General features: G+C 41.9%; 1 pseudogene; it reads left to right on the top strand.

The window, feature by feature from the left end:
* The first annotated feature begins 924 nt into the window (after positions 1 to 924).
* Positions 925 to 2,913, top strand: LOC148160945 (uncharacterized; annotated as a pseudogene).
* The last annotated feature ends 18,402 nt before the right edge of the window (positions 2,914 to 21,315 follow it).

Genomic DNA, 21,315 nt, shown 5'->3' with positions numbered 1-21,315 from the left:
GTAAAATTGTCTCTGCAACTATCTTGACTGTCAGGTCACTTGCTTGAATTTTGTGTTTGGTCAGAAAAAGTTGAATTGCTGGAATGAACTGAGGTACAAATAGTACAAATAATAATGTTGTGGTAGTTGTCCTGGTAGAATCGCTCCTGAACAGGCTCCAGACATTCATGGTGTCTCTGGCTAGGGTGTCCGGTTCGGCATCCATTGCACTTTTCTTGTAGGAGCTTTGCAGCAGTGAGGTGCAATAGATGAAGCACAGCGGTTCTCACAGTTCCGATCAACTTAGTAGCAATCCATCCATCTTGAACATCACCTTGCTCCGGAGATGTAGGAGGAGTGGGTGGAGTAGGGTCAATACTTTTTGAAGATTGAGAATTGTAATCTTGCTGCTCCTCTGGCTCCTCAGGGATGGTCTCAAGAGTTCCATCTACCATCCAGTTTTCAGTTTGAGTTTGCTCTTCTAAAAACTGGGATGGAGAAATAGCCGGAGATGAGGATGAGGAAGAGGATGAGTAGAAGACTGGAGAGGGCGGGTGATAGGGTTCCATGTTGAAACCTTGAGGTGTGGAGAGAGGGGTGAAGACTCCTTGTGAGACCTTTTTGATAGGGTCCCAGTATGCATCCAAAGTCCGCTGGTTGCCTTTTTTTTTTTCCTTTCATGGTGATGAAGATCTGAAGTCCAGCTCCCCTGATGAGCAGAAGATGGTCTGTGGCAGGCCTCCCCCCCTGAAATCCTCTCATTATATAGAGTGGTGAGGGGGCGGGTCCTCAGAGGAGGTTTGCTCTGGATGCGGACCTAAAAATCTCAATCTTGTCTTGACAGTTAAAATATCCATCCAAGTGCAGGAGCTTCGAAACAAGTTGGAGATCAGATCTCCAACTTGCCAGATTTTATCTGCCCATACCTGAAACGGGACAGCCAGCATGGTCCTGAATATTCCTGTGTCTGAATTGAAAGTTTCCAGCACAAACAGGTCACAGGTAGTGTCCGAGTTCATCTCACGGATGCTGGCGCGTAAAAACCAGCGCCCAGATGGAGTAGTTTTGCTTTCCCAGACAGCGCTAAAGATAATGTTACCTTTAGCAAGTTCAGGATCAGAGGGAAAGGGTTGCAGTTTAGCCTGCTTGAAAGGTGGAGGGGAAACTTTAATTTCTTCTTCTTCTTCTTCTTCTTCTTCTCCTTCTTCTTCTTCGTGTGAGAGGAGGGTGAGTGGAGAGCGGAAGAAGAGCGAGAGAGCGAGTGATTGTATTTCTATATCTTTGGCTTTTTTCTTTCTGTTTTTTCACTGGGTGTTTATGTTAATTGTTTAGTTGTATTTTTGTGTTAGTTTTGTCAAGTTTTTAGGGGTTTTTGTTTGGGTTCGGGTGTGGCCGTCAGGCGTGCCTGGCTGGCCGGTGTCTGACGACCCCATGGTTGTTGGTGGTGGGACTTTCTCTACGCTGACACGGAAGAACAGCGTCAAGGTGGGCGCTGGTTCTCCGTGCAGCGTGGAGGAAGTTTGTTTGGCAGTGGGAGAGGTGATCGGACATGGGTCCATCAAGTCGGCAGCTCGCATGAGTGGAGCTGTCGTCTTGTTTGTGGAGAAAGAGGAGCAGGCTCAACGGTTGGTGGAGGTAGGCATTTCAGTGAACGGCTTGTTTTTACAGGTGACGCCGCTAACATTACCTTCAACTAAGGTAACTTTATCAAACGTACCTCCGTTCATAAGTGACGAGTTTTTGATCAAAGAGCTGTCTCGGCACGGGAAGGTGGTGTCACCGGTGAAAAAAGTACCTTCTGGGTGTGAATCACCATTGCCGAAACATTTATGTTTATGATATTAAATCGGAGGGATGAGGAACTCAACCTTCGATTTCATGTTAGAGTGGATGATTTTGATTAGATCTTGTTTGCTACGTCCTCTAACATGAAGTGTTTTGGCTGCGGTCAGGAGGGGCACATTGTAAAAATGTGTCCCGACAGGGCTGGGCCGGCCCCGTCGAGTACAGCGAAGCAGCAGCCCGCTGCTGCTGAGCAGGTGGGGAGCCCACCTGGTGAGGCCGGGGCAGCGGAGGACCCCGCTGCCGCGGCGGGGGAGCCCACGGCAGCTGCGGCAGGAGAACCCGCGGTGGAGGCGGGGAAACTCGCGGTGGCAGCGGAGGAGCAGGCGGAAGGTACTGTTGAGGTGTCAGGAGTGGAAAGTGTGGAAATGAGTGTAGGCGTAGGAAAGGATGAGAGCACAGTGTTGTGTGGCGATGGGATTAATGGTGGTGGTGATGGAGTGAATGGTGGTGAGGGTGGAAGTGAAGTGAGGGAGAGAAATGTGTGCAGGGAGAGCAGCAGGTGAAGGTGAGCAGCGATGAGGAGCATTTAGGGTGTGGGGATCAGGGAGGGAAAAGAGAGGTGCAGGTGGAGGAACAGAATGGTGCAGAGTTGGTTTTTGGAACTGGAGTGGCAGGAGAGACAGGTGAAACGGAGGAGGTGATGGAACTGGAGGCTTCAGCCCCGTTAAAGAGGCGAAGTAAAAGGAGGAATGTGGTGACGGCTGTACAGGCCAGCAAGCAGGCTGCAGAGAGGAAGGAGGTGTCGGAGAGCAGCAACAATGAGAGTTGGTTCTCTGACAGTAGTGAAATATCTGTTACACAAATGAGTTGCAAAGCACCTAGATACCCTGTAGAGTCTTTTAGAACTTTTTTAAAAGAAACTAAAGGATTCAGAGGAATAAAGTTTGAAAGTTTTTTTTCCTGACTTAAAATTATTTTATTTCTCAGCAAGGTATCACATCAGGAACAAAGAGGTATCAGGTTTTGCAGACACAGAAGTCTTTAGATTAAAGAAAATATTGACTAAAGTTAGAAAACAACTTTGATTTTAAATGATGCACAGTAGTATTTTATTACTTTTTATAGTCTTTTGGTATTTTGTTTTTAGCTTCTTACCCAACATGGATTCTTTTAAAATAGCATCACTGACTCTTAACGGGGCGAGGGAGGCTGAAAATCGTGCTTTGATTTATCAAATGCTGAATCAAAAGAAAATTGACGTAATTTACTTGCAGGAAACGCACAGCGATCATTTAATAGAGACTGACTGGTCAGAGAGTGGAGGGGGGAGGTCATTTTAATGCAAACCATTTTTTGTGTTTGTTTTCTGTCAGTGCAAAGTGGATCTTCCTCTACCAAATGCAACAACTAGAATGACAGGGCCTCCGAAAATTATTTTAAGCAAAAAAAAAAAAAAAAGAAATCCCACCCCTTTATCTCTATTGGCTGATTCAAACAGAAGCTCATAAAAGTGGGCTGGGGCATCTGCCAGGAGCAGGAAGATAAAAGCAGTTGGGGGTGGAGTCTATCTGTGTGAGGAGGAGTTGCATCAGAAAATTTGCATTGGTATAATTGGGTCAAAAGTCACAAAGAGGGCCTCACCCCTTATTATCCAATTGATTTAAGGTTCCAGAATCCTGTCTGTTTTTATATTGATAACAACTTAATTTAAATCAAAACATGTTTTTATACGATAAGCATTTTATGACGCAGATTAAACAGATGTTTGTGTGCGATAACATCGATTTTGATTTGGGCGTGGCATTTTAATCCATCAAACTCGATTAATTAAAATTTGACACAAAGTAGTACCCTTATTTTTTAGCGTCCCCATGCCAAATGGATGCAAATGGTGCAAAAAGGATTATTCTGTTCTACTTTGGACAGGAGATGCCGCAAAAGGACTTTTTGGATGTATGGACTGTTCATTTAAGGCTGACGTACTTCCATTTCCATCGTTTCCACAAACCGCATGGAAAATACCAGAGACCATTTCTTTAGCAGGAGCTAAACCAGGATCTCTGAGGAGCTGTGTTTACAACAACAGACACATTTCTCTTGGGATGTCACCTTGGAACCTGTGTAACAAAGTTTACACCTAGTGCAAAACGACACCGGATTACATCAACTGCATCGCCTGCAGGGGTCAGAGGGCGACCCCCGGCTGCAAAGTCTGGAAGAACAATCCAGATTGTGAGAACTTGCTTCAGGAAAGGAGATTCAACATCACACATCAGATGAGGACGACAGGAGACAACACTGTGCAGCGCCATAGTGCCAGGAGACCAGTGGTGGAGAAAGTACTCAAAAAATGTACTTAAGTAAAAGTACAAATACACAGTCAAAAATGTACTCAAGTAAAAGTCAAAGTACCACATTAACATTTTACTTAAGTAAAAGTAAAAAAGTACTGGCTTTTAAAAATACTTAAGGATTAAAAGTAAAAGTACTTGCTGAATACATAACCTAATCGCTAATATCATTAAGTGAACTGATCATATTTAATTTTAATACATAAGAAATGTGCCATTTTAATGAACAATGCCACAGATTAAACATGTTCTTATTGTGTTTATTCTCTGTAACAGTTTATACTTAGATATGTGATTCTATGAATCATAATTTCAGGGATGGAAACATCTTGTCTCCTGTCCTAACTTAGCATGAACTTCATTAGTGACATTTATTTAGAAAGAAATCCAACAGAAAGGGGATGGAAAGAAGGTGGGTGAGGGAGAACATGCAACCAAGGAGCCACGTGGCAGAGTTGTAGTCAAGACCACCGAACCCGAGACCAAGACCAGTGCCCTGCGCTACATGACACAATAAAATTAAGTTTATCAAAATTGGTTCTCAGATTGATCTGAAAGATCCACATTCCCATAAAAACACCTAGATGTTAAATACTTAGAGCTGAAATTTATTTAACCAGTATCAATTAAAACTCATTCTGTTTTGCTTTCATCGATGTGCTACGATACGCAGAGGTCTCCTGCTATCCCTAGAAAAATAACACCCTGGACGGTTGCCCATATTGCCCATGTCAGAAACCACAACTGAAACATCGCAATTAACGGTAAACAACGTTCAACTATGAACACTGTCCAACGGCGCATCAAGAAACCAAGCAGAAGGAGCACCGTGACTGTTCTCACCCTCCCTCCCACTGCGATGTTTGATACCATGACAGGAGACGAAATCAATCAATGAGCATGCTCTGTGTTCGTTCAACTTTTACTTATTCGGCGATTAAATAAACGTGTGTATGTGTTAGCTACTGCAGTGTACACAAGAACAAAGAACGGCTCTCAGTGAGGCTTCAGTCCTTAGGACTTAGTAAAGATCCGTCCAGAAGAATCGGATCGTTCCTGAATGTCATATTACTATATTCCACTTTGGTCACAGCGTTGTCCCATATATGCGACACCTCAGTCAACACACAATGGCATGAGTGACAACTTTTTTTTTCATCACAGATGCAGCATGTGTCTCAGTCAGTACAGCTAGCTTTGCTAGCATCACGTCCACAGATCTTACCTTTTAAGCTTTCCTTCGTGCAACGCTAAAAGTTGCACGAAGTCCCCACCGTCTGTGAAAGCGAAGCGTTGCTGATTTTACATGTCACCATATCTCATGGTTTATGCAGCGCTATTATATTACTGACGATTAGACGGATATCCACCACTGCGCATGTCTGGAGCTCCGCGTGCGAGTAAAGGTGGAGGCGATGGGTGACAACAGACAGTAAGTCATTGCTTGGATTTTACGGCGCCACCTTAAGTCCCTGAACGTCACATTTTAACGGACAAAAAGCTCAATGCGACGTGGATGTAACGAGTAACGCGACGGTTCTGTAGAAATGTAGTGAAGTAGAAAGTACAGATACTTACTGTAAAATGTAGTGGAGTAAAAGTAGAAAGTATCCATTATTAAATCTACTTAAGTAAAGTACAGATACATGAAAACTGTACTTAAGTACAGTAACGAAGTACTTGTACTTCGTTACTTCCCACCACTGCAGGAGACTATGGTTCACTGGTGATGGCTGACTGGTACTTCCTGTGTGGAAATAGAGCCAACATGGTCATGCCACGATACCATACCATACCACACCAACTTTATTTATAAAGCACTTTTAAACATTACATTAAAACACAACATAATAAAAAAGTAATTAAAAACGGTTAAAAACAAAAACATACAATTTAAAACTGGATCCCGCTGGTGTTGAAATAGATGGGTTTTAAGACGAGCTTTAAAAGTGAAGGGGCCTCTCTGACCTGCAAAGGCAGGTCGTTCCATAACTTGGGGCCCCTGACAGAGAAGCCCTGTCCCCTCTGAGCTTCCTGCTGGACCTCGGTTCCTCCAGGAGCAGCTGATCTGCTGACCTGAGAGACCAATGGGGTATGTATGGGTGAAGAAGCTCAGAGAGGTAAGCCAGGGCAAAATCATGCAGTGATTTAAAAACAAACATAAGAATTTTAAAATGAATCCTAAAATATACAGACAGCCAGTGAAGTGAGGCCAGGACAGGGTCAGGGGTCACATGCTCCCTCTGTCGAGTTCCTGTCCTAAGTGGTGCAGCAGCATCTGAACCAGCAGCGACTGACTGACTCCCAGATAAAGTGAGTTACAGGAATCCAGTCGAGTTGAAATAAAAGCCTGGATCACTGTTTCAAAATGCTGCCTGGAAAGAAAACATTTCACTGACGCCAATCGCCTTAAATAATAAAAAGTGGACTTAACCACGGCTCTGATTTGGCTGTCCAATTTAAAATCACTGTCTACTTTAAAACCAAGATCTGTAATAACAGGTTTAAAATAAACCTCCAAGAGTCCCAGGTCAACAGAGGAGGACTCACAGGAGCCACTGGGTCCAAACACCATCACCTCTGTTTTGTTTTCATTAAAATTTAAAAAGTTCAAGGCCTTTAAAATCACCTAGACATGCCAGGAGATGTTTGATAGAATGTACATCCTTCTGCTTCAGGGGAAAATAAATCTGACAATCATCAGCGTAACAATGAAACAAAATCCCATGTTTCCTAAGGATAGAACCCAGAGGCAGTAAATACACAGAGAAAAGCAGTGGGCCCAGAATTGAGCCCTGTGGGACACCATAAGGCATTGAAGCAGCAGATGATTCAGAGTCACTAATTTTCACTGAAAATGTTCTCTCCTCCAGGTAAGACCTGAGCCATTTAAGAACCACCAATACCTACAACGTGGGGTAATCGCGATATTAAAATGTCGTGGTTTACTGTACCAAAGGCAGCAGTTAGGTCAAGTAACATCAGAACAACATGGTTACCAGAATCACATGCAAGAAGGACGTCATTAAAAACTCTAATCAAAGCAGATTCTGTGCTATGAAGAGTTTTAAAACCTGACTGAAAAACCTCCAGAATGCCATTGTCATCTAAAAACTGTGTCAGCTGACAGTACACAATTTTCTCTAAAACCTTAGAAAGAAAAGGAGCTTGGAAATAGGCCGATAATTAGCCAGAACAGTCGGATCAAGGCCAGGTTTTTTAAGCAGTGGCTGCACTACTGCATGTTTAAAACTAGCAGGGACCACACCTGAGGACAGACTGCTATTTATAATTGCAAGAACAGGCTGCCCTATGCTAGGTAAAATATCTTTAAAAAATCGTGGAGGGACAGGATCACGGGGGGAACCTGATGGCTTAATGTGGCCAACCGCGTCCTCTAACAGTGAGACGGTCACAGGCTCAAACTGATTGAAAGCAGCCGAGTGTAGCGTAGATGAATCTGCATTGTGTCTTGTGGGAATAACACCCAGACAACAGCTGATCTTGAAGGCACTTTTAATAGTCCTGCATTAAACAGCAGAAGAAAAAAATAGTCAAAAACAGGCTCTTTCGCCGCACGGTGCTTCACAGCGCCTTCTCCCACACGGGATTCAAACAGAAAGAGCGCGACGGAGATCGTGGGAAAACCTTTCATGAACTATAGTGGTATGCCCCGTTAATTTTTCTTCTTAAACCCCAAACTGACATTCAAAACAACAATATATGAACTCAATATGTTAACAATAGAGATAACAATTTACATTTTCATTTATAACACACCAAATTTAAATAAAAATAATAATTTTGAAACAGGAAGTTACCCACTGTTTACAATGGATCTGCCGTCTTTTCAAAATAAAAGCTGGTACTATTCAGATGAGTTCCTACCAGAATAGCGTCACACTTGGCAATCTAGTGTAATAACATCACACTGCTACACTAGCAAGGGACCAAAACAGAGGGGTCAGAGTCAGGAGCTGTGATAAGAGCCCTGGTACTACCAACCTTTTCAATAAAGAAACGCATAAAATCATCACACACATCAGGAGAAGCTTCCAAAAGGGCATTCTGTGGAATATTAAGCACAGAGTCAATGGTGTTAAATAAAACATGTGGGTTATGACTGAGGAAATATTTGCCAGATATTCCCTCTTTGCCTCTTTAACCGTGCTGTGGAAGAGATGCCAACAGTCTTGTAAAATCTGAAGAGTAACCTGCAGTTTATCCTTTTTCCATCTGCGTTCAACACGACGACATTCCTTCCTTGCAGCACGAGTTCTGTCATTAAACCAAGGCTCAGGTGTAATCCTTGGCTGCCTGATTTTTAATGGAGCAACCGAGTCCAGGATGGTTTGACAGGAAGAATGGAACCAGGACCAGAGCTCTTCTGTATCGAAGTGGAGGAAGTCAGATGATCCACAGAGCTGAAGAAAAGCAGTAGAGAACTGAGTGGCAGTGGAAGGGTTAATAATCCGACAGCGCCGAACAGCAGCGCGAGTTTTAACTGCGGTAGGTGTCAAAGTAACAGTGAATAACACAGGCAGGTGATCCGAAAACACAGTCACAGATTTCCAGGTTAGTCGCAGGCAGACCACAGGAAATAACCAGGTCCAGTGTGTGTCCATGTTCATGTGTAGGGCCGGATACGGCCTGTACCAGGTTAAAAGAGTCCAGAAGGCTTAAAAAGTCCTTTACCAGAGGCTTATTAGGACAGCACACGTGTGTAGAATAGAATAGAATAGAAGTACTTTATTCATCCCAGACAGGAAATTACTGTGCAGTTGCAGCATACACGTACACACAGATCAAGATACCAATAGAAATAAAAAATAATAAATACAAAAAACAAAAATGCTATAAAATGTAAGATGTAAAATGCTATACAATATGAACAGTGATTATTAATAATCTGTACAATCTGTACAATAGTGCTTGTGAACAATCTGTATAATATGGATTTATGGACAATCTGTACATGGTGACCTAACGTTTATTATACAAAGTGATGGCCTGTGGCAGGAAAGATTTCCTGTATCTGTCCCTGCGACAGCTAAAGCAGTCTGTGTGAGAAAGAGCTCCGTTGTCTGACCACTGTGTGGTGGAGAGGGTGCAGCTTGTTGTCCATGATAGACAACAGCTTCTTCAGTGTCCTCCTCTCCACCACATTTTCCAGGGTCTCCAGTTTCAGTCCAAGTACAGAGCCAGCTTTCCTGATGACCCTGTTCAGTCTGTTATAGTCGCTGGCTCTGATGCTGCTTCCCCAGCACACAACAGCAAAGAAAATGGCACCGGCAACAACGCTGTGGTAGAATATCTCCAACATCTTGCTACACACATTAAATGATCTCAGCTTCCTCAGGAAATAGAGTCTGCTCATCCCCTTCTTATACACACCATCAGTGTTGGATATCCAGTCTAATCTGTTGGTGATCACCACTCCTAGATATTTGTAGTCCCCCACCCCCTCCACCACCTCCCCCTTAATCTTTAATGGCTGTGAAGGCGTCTTCCTCCTCCTGAAGTCGATCACCATCTCTCTGGTCTTACTAATATTGAGCCTCAGGTGATTCTGTTCAGACCACTCCACAAAGCCGTCCCCCAGTGTCCTGTACTCCCCCTCTCCCTCACCTCTCATACACCAAACAATCGCCGAGTCGTCAGAAAACTTCTGTAGATGACATGACTCAGAGTTGTACTGAAAATCAGTGGTGTACAAGGTAAAGAGAAAAGGAGAGAGCACAGTTCCCTGTGGAGCTCCCACGCCACTGACCACCACACCAGACAGGACACTGCCCAGACGGACAAACTGTGACCTGAGTGAAGTTGGCCCCCCCACCTTCTTCAAATCAGACAAAATTGGTGTCAAACGTTTGTGCTACGTTTGTGCAGCAAAAATTTTCGTTTGTGCCGCTATCATTTTAAAGATATAAAGAGATGATTCTAGAGGTCATCCAAGGTCAACCAGCCCCCCCACCTTCTTCAAATCAGGCAAAATGGGTGTCAATCAACTCGGCTACGTTTGTGCTGGTTTGTGCAGCAAAAATTTTCGTTTGTGCTACTTTGGCTTTGAAGATATTAATGAAAGTGTAAAGGTCAAAAGGTCAACCAGCCCCCCCACTTTCTTCAAATCAGACAAAATGGGTGTCAATCAACTCGGCTACGTTTGTGCTGGTTTGTGCAGCAAAAATTTTCGTTTGTGCTACTTTGGCTTTGAAGATATTAATGAAAGTGTAAAGGTCAAAAGGTCAACCAGCCCCCCCACTTTCTTCAAATCAGACAAAATGGGTGTCAATCAACTCGGCTACGTTTGTGCTGGTTTGTGCAGCAAAAATTTTCGTTTGTGCTACTTTGGCTTTGAAGATATTAATGAAAGTGTAAAGGTCAAAAGGTCAACCAGCCCCCCCACTTTCTTCAAATCAGACAAAATGGGTGTCAATCAACTCGGCTACGTTTGTGCTGGTTTGTGCAGCAAAAATTTTCGTTTGTGCTACTTTGGCTTTGAAGATATTAATGAAAGTGTAAAGGTCAAAAGGTCAACCAGCCCCCCCACTTTCTTCAAATCAGACAAAATGGGTGTCAATCAACCTGATTATTTTTGTGCTGTTTTGCTATGGCTTTGAAGATAAAAATTTAAATTTAAACTTTTTGATGTCAATGGTTTGCCTTGACATCAAACATTAACTAACATTATTGAAACCTTAAATCAGGGAAGCTTCACTTATTTCATTATAACCAACTCATGATCACAGTTGTTTACAAGTGACTTTTATTTATCTTGATTATCTGGCTTTACAATTCATAGCACAGAATATTCAACAACATTCTACAATAAAAGATTAATTTGTTTAAAGAACACTACATTAAACATTTATGTTTTATGTCACCAAGCACTGAAAGTTGCCCTTCTGATACAATAAATGGTATTTTTGGTGTAATTCATGTTGAAAGATCTTTATCAACTAACATAACGCCCTGTCATCTTAGTATTATGTTCAGAGCAACATATGGCTAATTTATTTAATATGAAAGATTACTAAACATAAACTTGAGTTGAACCATTTTTAAAATAAACTATGCATTCAATTGGACAAAAACATTAACATGCTGGTGACAAAAATAGGAAAGCTCACCATTACTCTTTTATATAGAGCACAGCATGAGGGCATATGCTGGTTTTTTCAGATGGTGACATTACTTCTTTTCTGAGGTCGTCGTACATTTCCCAGGTGCCAGGGACCCTCTTACAAAATGCCACATAGTGCCCAATTGTTTCAGGCGTTGGACCGTCCTGAAATGCTATGATGGCTTTCAGTGTGAATCTCTGTTCTTGAAGTTGAAGGGTTGATGGAAATTCACTGAGGGAAAACTGCTTAGGTTTGGTGACACTTTGCTCCACAGTTGTGCCCCAGAATTGTCCAAGGTCTGTGTCAATCCAGACTAGTTCTCGCACTCTGTGACTGTGACAAACAGTCCCCATACAGAGGATTTTTCCTGACATGTCTGTTTTACATTCTGCTGGGCATGTATCAGGACTTTGGCTTGGTCTTAGGCATGGAGAAGCTGCAAGGTGGAGTCCTTGTTCAACAGCAGACTGAAGGTGAGCTATGCCAGAAGATGACAGGACTGTCAAGTCAATGGAAATGAAAGGTACTTTCCTTGTATTTGGAATGTAAAGTTTACAGTACTGAGAGGAGCACTGTCTTGTGAAGTGAATACTTGGATTTTCTGTCATTATATTTTGAATAACTGTGGACACATGGCACTGTGCATCAACATGATGAACACCAGACTTCAACTGAACGGGGCTGAATATTGAGCTCAGAATCTCAGCTCTCAAAGAATAGGTATGTGGAGTGACACCCTTTGAAGCAATATCTTTCACAAGCTGGAACACTATTTTTCTCTGTACCTTTTAACACATTCTGAGCAGAAACACTGTCACAGAAAGCGCAGCACAGACCTTGGCAGACTGCATCAAAGGCACAGGTGTTGGTGACGCAGTATCGTTCCTTACTGACTCTGATTGGTTGTTGATTATTTCCATTTTTTAAAAGCCCCAGCTTAACTTTTTTCAGTTTTACAGCTGGATCAGAATGGAGCCATTCGGGACAAGGAGAAAGGTATGATGTCAACTTCCTCTTCTTTGGTGGGACTGCAAGGCCTCTCCAGTTTTCCAATGCTGCTGTTTCTTCTGTGTTTGGTTCTTGAGAGCAGTTTTCATCCATTTCTTGTTCCTCAAAACTTTTGATTGGATTCTGAAGCTTCACTGTCTCTTCTTTTCTGGCAGCCTCTGCTTCTTTTTTTTATTTTTTTTGGCAGAACAGATCCTCATGTTTCCCTCAATGAAGCCCAGATGACGTGAAATGAATTTATCAACCCTAATAGGAAGATTTTCATGCTTGAACAAGCCATGTTTAATGTTCTTAAACTCAGCTTCAACATTAGCTGAAGTTGCAGTGAGCTTTTCGCTGTGAAACAGGGGAACCATTACTCCAGTCCAGAAACGTAGGTATCCTCCCAATCTTATTAGGTGTGGGACAAGCTCAGGTAGATAGTGCATATTGTCTCGATCACCATTGACATCAGCAGTGGTGGAGAAAGTACTCAAAAAATGTACTTAAGTAAAAGTACAAATACACAGACAAAAATGTACTCAAGTAAAAGTCAAAGTACCACATTAACATTTTACTTAAGTAAAAGTAAAAAAGTACTGGCTTTTAAAAATACTTAAGTATTAAAAGTAAAAGTACTTGCTGAATACATAACCTAATCGCTAATATCATTAAGTGTGCCGATAGTATTTAATTTGAATACATCATAAATGTGCCATTTTAATAGACAATGTCACAGATTAAACATGTTCTTATTGTGTTTATTCTCTGTAAGAGTTTAGACTTAGATATGTGATTTTATGCATCATAATTTCAGTTTCCTGTCCTAACATAGCATGAACTTCATTAGTGACATTTATTTAGAAAGAAATCCAACTGAAGGGGGATGGAACGAAGGTGTGGGGGGAAGACATGCAATCGAGGAGCCACGTAGCAGAGTTGTAGTCAAGACCACCGAACCCGAGACCAAGACCAGCGCCCTGCGCTACATGACACAATAAAATGAAGTGCACCTATCAAAACTGGTTCTCAGATTGATCTGAAAGATCCACATTTCCATAAAAACACCTAGATATTAAATACTTAGAGCTGAAATATATTTAACCAGTATCAGTTAAAACTCATTTCATTCTGTTTTGCTTTCATCGCTGTGCTACAATCCGCAGAGGTCTCCTGCCATCCCTATAAAAATAACGACCTGGGCGGTTGCCCATATTGCCCATGTCAGAAACCACAACTGTCTGCACCATTAAACCATGAAACATAGCAATTAACGGTAAACAACACTATGAACACTGTCCAACGGCGCAACAAGAAGAAGGAGCACCATGACTGTTCTCATCCTCCCTCCCTCTGCATGTTTGCCACCATGACAGGAGACGAAATCAATCAATGAGCATGCTCTGTGTTCATACGTTCAACTTTTACTTATTCGGCAATTAAATAAATGTGTGTGTGTGTATATTATATATATTTATATATAGATATACACACATTGCAGTGTACACAAGAACAAAGAACGGCTCTCAGTGAGGCCTCAGTCCTATCAACCTTAGTAAAGATCCGTCCAGAAGAATTGGATCGTTCCTGAATGTCGTATCACTATATTGCACTTTGGTCACAGCGTTGTCCCATAATGCGACACCTCAGTCAACACCTCCACACAATAATTCAGCGCATGATTGACAACTGTTTTTCATTGCAGATGCAACATGTGTCTCTGTACAGCTAGCTTTGCTAGCATAACGTCCACAGATCTTACCTTTCTTTAAGCTTTCCTTCCAAGTGACGCTAAAAGTTGGATGAAGTCCCCACCGTCTGTGAAAGCGAAGCGCTGCTGGTTTTACATGTCGCCATATCATATGATTTATGCAGCTATGGTCAATTAGTTAGACATCTTCTACCGCTCAGAGGAAACCACTGGCATGTCTGGAGCTCCGCGTGCGAGTAAAGGTGGAGGCGATGGGTGACAACAGACACTAAGTCAGTTATTTCTTGGATTTTACGGTGCCACCTTAAGTCCCTGAACTTCACATTTTAACGGAAAAAAGAGCAATGCGACTTGGATGTAACGAATAACGCGACAGTTTTGTAGAAATGTAGTGAAGTAGAAAGTACAGATACTTACTGTAAAATGTAGTGAAGTAAAAGTAGAAAGTATCCATTATTAAATCTACTTAAGTAAAGTACAGATACATTAAAATTGTACTTAAGTACAGTAATGAAGTACTTGTACTTCGTTACTTCCCACCACTGGTAGACATTGACTTTATTAAATCAATGTAGACATTGACTTTATTAAATCAATGTAGACATTGGCTTTATTAAATCAATGTAGACATTGGCTTTATTAAATCAATGTAGACATTGGCTTTATTAAATCAATGTAGATATTGGCTTTATTAAATCAATGTAGACAGGCCACATTGATGGGATAAGAACCTGTGTTTGGCCAAACCATGGATTTGTTCATGCTGAGTTTACCTGCAGCGGCTCGATTTCCCTCCTGTACTGCCAGATCGATAGCGTTCAACTTAAAAGCTGCATCGTCTGAACTACTTCTTGTGGTTTCCATGATGAGGGGGTATGACGCCCTCACCATGGAGCAGTGGTGGGAAGTAACGAAGTACAAGTACTTCGTTACTGTACTTAAGTACAATTTTCATCTGTACTTTACTTAAGTAGATTTAATAATGGGTACTTTCTACTTTTACTCCACTACATTTCACAGTAAGTATCTGTACTTTCTACTTCACTACATTTCTACAAAAGTGTCGCGTTACTCGTTACATCCAAGTCGCACTGCTCTCTTTTTTCCGTTAAAATGTGAAGTTCAGGGACTTAAGGTGGCGCGGTAAAATCCAAGAAATAACTGACTTAGTGTCTGTTGTCACCCATCGCATCCACCTTTACTCGCACGCGGAGCTCCAGACATGCGCAGTGGTTTCCTCTGAGCGGGAGAAGATGTCTAACTAAACGATAATAGCTGCATAAATCATAAGATATGGCGACATGTAAAACCAGCAGCGCTTCGCTTTCACAGACGGTGGGACTTTGTCCAACTTTTAGCGTCACTTGGAAGGAAAGCTTAAAGAAAGGTAAGATCTGTGGACGTGATGCTAGCAAAGCTAGCTGTACAGAGACACATGTTGCATCTGGATGAAAAAAAGTTGTCATTCATGCGCTGAGTTATTGTGTGGAGGTGTTGACTGAGGTGTCGCAAATATGGGACAACGCTGTGACCAAAGTGCAATATAGTGATACGACATTCAGGAACGATCCGATTCTTCTGGACGGATCTTTACTAAGGTTGATGGGACTGAAGCCTCACTGAGAGCCGTTCTTTGTTCTTGTGTACACTGCAATGTGTGTAAAAAAATTCCCCTCTCACCCTCCGTGGGTGGTCTCTTTCATCCTCTGAGCTCGGGTCCTCTACCAGAGGCCTGGGAGCTTGAGGGTTCTGCGCAGTATCTTGGCTGTGCCTAGAACTGCACATTTCTGGACTGAGATGTCTGATGTTGTTCCTGGGATCTGTTTTAGCCACTGCTCCAGTTTGGGGGTGACTGCCCCGAGGGCCCCGATGACCACAGGCACCACTGTGGTCTTCACCTTCCAGGCCTTCTCCAGTTCCTCTCTGAGGCCCTGGTATTTCTCCAGTTTCTCATGCTCCTTCTTCCTGATGTTGTGGTCACTTGGTATTGCTACATCCACCACAACGGCTTTCCTCTGTTCTTTATCCACCACCACAATGTCCGGTTGGTTCGCCATTACCATCTTGTGTGTCTGGATCTGGAAGTCCCACAGGATCTTAGCTCGGTCATTCTCCACCACCTTTGGGGGTGTCCCCCATTTTGACCTCGGGGCTTCCAGTCCATATTCTGCACAGATGTTCCTGTACACTATGCCCGCCACTTGGTTATGTCGTTCCATGTACGCTTTCCCTGCCAGCATCTTGCACCCTGCTGTTATGTGCTGGACTGTCTCAGAGGCCTCCTTGCACAACCTACACCTTGGGTCTTGTCTGGTGTGGTAGATCTGAGCTTCTATTGCTCTGGTGTTTAGGGTCTGTTCCTGGGCGGCCAGGATGAGGGCCTCCGTGCTGTCCTTGAGTCCAGCTTTCTCCAGCCATTGGTAGGATTTCCTGATATCAGCCACTTCAGTTATTTGTCGGTGGTACATCCCATGTAGGGGCTTGTCTTCCCATGATGGTTCCTCCAGCACCTCGTCCTCTGTTCCCCATTGTCTGAGACATTCGCTGAGCACATCGTCCGTTGAGGCTTTGTCCTTGATGTATTTATGGATCTTGGATGTTTCATCCTGGACAGTGGCTCTCACACTCACTAGTCCTCTGCCTCCTTCCTTACGGCTCGTGTACAGTGGTGCTGGATTTGGGGTGGAACCCTCCATGCATGGTTAGTAGCTTCCGAGTCTTAACATCCGTGGCCTTCATCTCTTCCATTGGCCAGCTAATTATTCCGGCAGGGTATCTGATTACTGGCAAGGCATAGCTGTTTATTGCACGGATCTTGTTCTTGCCATTGAGCTGGCTTCTCAGGACTTGCCTTATTCGTTGGAGGTATTTGGCTGTGGCTCCTTTCCTTGTGACCTCATCGATGTTGCCATTTGCTTGCTGTATTCCCAGGTACTTGTAGCTGTGCTCTATGTCTGCTATTGTTCCTTCTGGGAGTGAGACCCCTTCTGTGTGGACGACCTTCCCTCTCTTTGTAACCATCCGGCCACATTTCTCTAGTCCGAATGACATCCCAATGTCAGTGCTGTAGATCCTGGTGGTGTGGATCAGTGAGTCGATGTCTCGCTCGCTCTTGGCGTACAGCTTGATGTCATCCATGTAGAGGAGGTGACTGATTGTGGCCCCATTCTTAAGTCGGTATCCGTAGCCAGTCTTGTTGATGATTTGGCTGAGGGGGTTCAGGCCTATGCAGAACAGCAGTGGGGACAGAGCATCTCTTTGGTATATGCCACATTTGATGGACACTTGTGCAAGCAGTTTGCAGTTGGCTTCAAGGGTGGTTTTCCACAGCCCCATAGAGTTTGCAATGAAGGCTCTTAGAGTCCTATTGATGTTGTACATCTCTAAGCATTCAGTGATCCAGGTGTGTGGCATTGAGTCATAGGCTTTCTTGTAATCAATCCAATATATATATATATATATATATATATATATATATATATATATATATATATATATATATATATATATATATATACATACACACACACACACATTTATTTAATTGCCGAATAAGTAAAAGTTGAACGTATGAACACAGAGCATGCTCGTTGATTGATTTCGTCTCCTGTCATGGTGGCAAACATGCAGAGGGAGGGAGGATGAGAACAGTCATGGTGCTCCTTCTTCTTGTTGCGCCGTTGGACAGTGTTCATAGTGTTGTTTACCGTTAATTGCTATGTTTCATGGTTTAATGGTGCAGACAGTTGTGGTTTCTGACATGGGCAATATGGGCAACCGCCCAGGTCGTTATTTTTATAGGGATGGCAGGAGACCTCTGCGGATTGTAGCACAGCGATGAAAGCAAAACAGAATGAAATGAGTTTTAATTGATACTGGTTAAATATATTTCAGCTCTAAGTATTTAATATCTAGGTGTTTTTATGGAAATGTGGATCTTTCAGATCAATCTGAGAACCAGTTTTGATAGGTGCACTTCATTTTATTGTGTCATGTAGCGCAGGGCGCTGGTCTTGGTCTCGGGTTCGGTGGTCTTGACTACAACTCTGCTACGTGGCTCCTCGATTGCATGTCTTCCCCCCACACCTTCGTTCCATCCCCTTTCAGTTGGATTTCTTTCTAAAAAATGTCACTAATGAAGTTCATGCTATGTTAGGACAGGAAACTGAAATTATGATGCATAAAATCACATATCTAAGTCTAAACTCTTACAGAGAATAAACACAATAAGAACATGTTTAATCTGTGACATTGTCTATTAAAATGGCACATTTATGATGTATTCAAATTAAATACTATCGGCACACTTAATGATATTAGCGATTAGGTAATGTATTCAGCAAGTACTTTTACTTTTAATACTTAAGTATTTTTAAAAGCCAGTACTTTTTTACTTTTACTTAAGTAAAATGTTAATGTGGTACTTTGACTTTTACTTGAGTACATTTTTGTCTGTGTATTTGTACTTTTACTTAAGTACATTTTTTGAGTACTTTCTCCACCACTGATGTCTACATTGATTTAATAAAGCCAATGTTTACATTGATTTAATAAAGCCAATGTCTACATTGATTTAATAAAGCCAATGTCTACATTGATTTAATAAAGTCAATGTCTACATTGATTTAATAAAGTCAATGTCTACATTGATTTAATAAAGCCAATGTCTACATTGATTTAATAAAGTCAATCAGAAGGCCGTTAATCAAGATGCCACTTGGAGATATTCTTTTTTGAGCTAAATTGCTGACCTTTGACATGCAGCTGAACATCTGACAGCTTTGTTTCTTCCTCATCACTGATGATGCTGCAGGTGTAGTTCCCACTGTCAGAAAGTTTGGGTTCACTCAGAGTGAGGCTGAAGTCACCAGAGTCCAGAGCATCAGGTCTCATTGATGTTCGTCCTTTGAAAAGCTCATTTTGTGATTCCAGGTCGTCTCCTTCTCGCCGCTGATGGACGATGTCAGGATTGAGATCAAAGCGGCTCCATTTCACTGTAACCATATCTTGTAATCCTTGGCTGTACTGACAGGGAAGCACAACAGATTGGCTCCACTGAACCTCCACTTTTACAGTCAAGGAATCCTGAGAGGCTGAAAGGTGCATAAACAAAATACATGTTTTAGTTCCTGTGACAGAATAAATTATATGTTTTAAAGTATTCCTCAGCAATACCCAGTAATTATTTTACCAATAAGAGACAAAAAAACTGAAGATTGACAAAATACATCCAAGCCTGGAAAGAGGAAGAAGATCTTACCATGAAGGAGCAGAAACACAGCAAACAGCTCCATCTTCAACATGTCCAAACACCAAATCCTTGAATCTCACTGACACGGTTTCACAGAGTGAACTAAGAACTATGTAAATATTTAACTGAGCAAATGTTCAAATTTCACTCATTTGAGGCTATTGAAGCAATTTCACTTTCCATTTCACCTGACTCCCATGAATCAAACATGGAAATGTCAAATAAAACAACGTAAAAAAAAAAGAACAAAATACAATAAACCTGAAGGTCTCAGACTTTTGCATTTATAAAATTAAAAATCTACAGTTTCCTAACTTTTGTGAAAAGAAAATGTTTCCTGTTTTGTTGGACTAGTTAAAGTTTAATCTGCCTCTCTGTATTGAGCAAACTTAATGATTGGGTGTGTCTCTAAAATCTTTAGGGTGTTTGGGTCTGTGAGGCTCTATTTGATCGGTTGGGTGTTTAGGTTTGGATTTTTATTTGGGTTTTGATGATTTTGATATTTAATTATGCTTCTATGTTCTTCCCATCTTTTGCCATATTAGTTAATTTCCTTGTGGTTAGTTCTTTAGTTCATTCTTGTCTTTGGGTCTTTGTGCATCTGGATTAATAAATGTTCTCTTCTTGGTTTAGTTTATGGCTTCACTTGGTTAATTATTCATCTTCCCTGTTTGTTTGGTTTCTTTCACAGCTCTTCATAATCCTGATTAAATCACCTGCATTTAATATTGTTGTCTTTTCTCCCCTCAACATATAAACTGTTTTATATTGTTCTTGACTGATTCCTCTTATTACTCTGCCTGAGCTCCATATCAATTATCCTTGTGTTCTCTAAGGTTTCGGTTTTTTCATTAAATATTCATCTTGTTCCTGTTTGCATTTGAGCTAACTCTCAACATACCAAACGGCCGTGGTTTATGAGGTTGTAGCTGGACCAAAGATCAGAGAAGAGTTTGTGAGCAGCACGGTGAGTGAAAGGGTTTTTAATAACAAAGAACAAAAACTTCAGTTTAGAGAATGAGAAATCAAACTGGCTGCACAACCTGCACATCCTGTCTTTATCCTTGTTTTATTTCCTCTAAAACTGCAGTAGTAATCTACACTACAGGGTATTGCTGCTTAAAAAACAAAGTCAGATTAATTGTCTGTCATGTACGGTGAATGAGGGGTGGTGAGATCGAACGCAGGACCCAGGATGTAGTGAGGATGATGTCTTTAATAATCAAATGCAGCTCTAACAGTCCAGGAACATGCAGCACAGCAGAGTGGAAACAAATACTAAGCAACTAAACAAAGACTGACAAATGAGAGCTATCGCCGCCACAGGACTTTACAGGTCAACTGTGACGACTTCAACTAAACTACAAAACAACTTATTTGACTGACGACATGCAAGACGGCTTAGACAGACTGGCACGACATAAGACTGACGTTAGACAACAGACAAGGACCCGACAAGAGACAAAGACAACAGGTGGGTTTAAATACACAGGGAGGGTAATCAGGTAACTAGACACACCTGGGGAGCAATCAACGGGGAAGACGCAGAGACAGACTCACAGGAAGGATTTGAACACAAAAACCTCAAAAACAACTACACAGAAAACAGATCGTAACAGTCTTGGCAAATAAAACTATTCTGAATCTGAGAAGAAAATGATGGTGTTATGTAACATCAGTAACCAATGCAGAAAAAAATATCAAAGACTTTATGTACTGATGAAAAAGTGGAGAGAGACATTGGGACCAGATTATCTTAACCAGAGCACAATGCTGAGCATCTGGAGGAGACGAAGGAAAGGAGAACAATTAACACAGACTTTTTAGTTGTTAAAATGTGGAGCTATGTCAACGTGTGGGGAAAGTGTGAGAGTGAAATTTTGTGAGCATATTGAGAAATATAACATATCTATATCTTCCAACTATAATATAATGAGGATTGAAACAAAATACATTTTAACTAAACCAGAATAAAGTTTTTGGACATCAGAAATGAAAGCTTTTAATATTTAAAAGCTGTTCCACAGCTGAGGGACGACTCACTAAATATTTTCATTCCCAGTTTAGGGACCAAAGATTTCTGTTCCTTCTCCAAGTGGAAAAAATATATTAAAGAACAAAGATGGA

Source organism: Poecilia mexicana, unplaced genomic scaffold, assembly GCF_051168715.1.
Source record: "Poecilia mexicana isolate PSO_F unplaced genomic scaffold, ASM5116871v1 scaffold_2, whole genome shotgun sequence".
In the NCBI taxonomy this organism is placed as follows: domain Eukaryota; kingdom Metazoa; phylum Chordata; class Actinopteri; order Cyprinodontiformes; family Poeciliidae; genus Poecilia; species Poecilia mexicana.
The sequence above is the reverse complement of the archived record's forward strand: the minus strand, read 5'-3'. Positions and strand labels throughout refer to the sequence as shown.